The sequence below is a fragment of the Coenobita brevimanus genome, chromosome 49 (assembly GCF_032717465.1).
Source record: "Coenobita brevimanus isolate Jiangsu-jjx chromosome 49, ASM3271746v2, whole genome shotgun sequence".
In the NCBI taxonomy this organism is placed as follows: domain Eukaryota; kingdom Metazoa; phylum Arthropoda; class Malacostraca; order Decapoda; family Coenobitidae; genus Coenobita; species Coenobita brevimanus.
The window spans coordinates 7,411,241-7,412,651 of NC_137002.1; positions in this window are offsets into that span (position 1 = coordinate 7,411,241).

Consider the following 1,411-nt stretch of genomic DNA (forward strand, 5'->3'; position numbering starts at 1 on the left):
AGGGGAAGGGAGCGGGGAGATAGGAGACAGAGGGAGAGGAAGGGAGGGAGAGATAAGGGGAGGGGAAGGGAGGGGGAGATAAAGGGAGGGGAAGGGAGGGGGGAGACAGGGGGAGCTGAAGGGAGGGGGAAGATGGAGTAGGAGAAAGGGGGTGAAGGTGGAGGAAGAAGAGAGAGAGAGAGAGAGAGAGAGAGAGAGAGAGAGAGAGAGGGGGGTAACTAAGGAATAATTCAGGCGCTGGAAGTTTTTAGCATGCACCCCACCACACACTATGCCCAATTTACAGGCTAAATTATCATGTTTGCCAAAAGTGTGGGTAGAGATGGAGGGGTTGCAGGAGGGGAGGGAGGGATGGAGGGAAGGGAGAGAGAGGGAGGGAGGGAGGGGAGAATGTATGGGGAAGAGAGGGAAGGAAGGGAGAATGTATGGGGGGGAGAAAAGGAAGAGGGAGAGAGGAGAGGTGAAGTGAAGAAAGATGGGAGAATGTATGGGGCAGGGAGGAGGGATGGGGAAAAGGAAGGGAGGATGAATGGGGGAGAGGTAAAGGGAATGAGGGAGGGGGAAGGATGGAGAGAGGGAGGGAGGGAGGAGGTATGGCAGTGAGGGGGAGGGATGAGGGTAGGGGACAGAGGGAAGGAAAGGATGATTAGGGAAGGGACAGGGGGAGAGAGGGCTGGGGAGGAGAGGGGGAAGAGAGAGAGAGAGAGAGAGAGAGAGAGAGAGAGAGAGAGAGAGAGAGAGAGAGAGAGAGAGAGAGAGAGAGAGAGAGAGGAAAAAATATCATCAACATCATCATCACCACCACCACCACAACCACCACCACCACAACCACCATCATCACCATCACCCAATTATTAGTATTATAAATAAGGTGAGCCAGATCCACAAATCAGAATACAGGAAAAAATAATGAACCAGGAAAATCAGGAAAACTATCATCACCCTGCCAAAAAGAGCTACACCTCCCACCCACTGTGTTAATCTTGGAGGAAAAGGATGAAGGAAAATGAACGAAAATGAAGGAAAAATGAGGAAAATAAAAAAAAACACTAGAGATAAAGGAATTAAGAAAATGAAGGAAATATAGGAAAAAGGAAAACATTAGAAGATAAAAGAATAAAGAAAATGAAGAAAAATAAAGAATAAAGGAAAATACAGAAAAAATAAAGAAAATGAGAAACTAGATGAAAATGAGGGAAAACAGGAAAATAAGGAAAATGAAGGAAAACAAAATGCAGTAAAGGAAAATACAGAATAAAAGAAAATGATGGAAAAAAAATAAATAAAATTAATAGTAAATAAAACAGAAGCGATGGTAAAGACGAGGAAAGAGGGAGATGAGATAAAAGCTAATAATAAGGGAGATAAATAAGAATAAGGGAGAGAATAAGGAATGGAGAAAAGAATGATA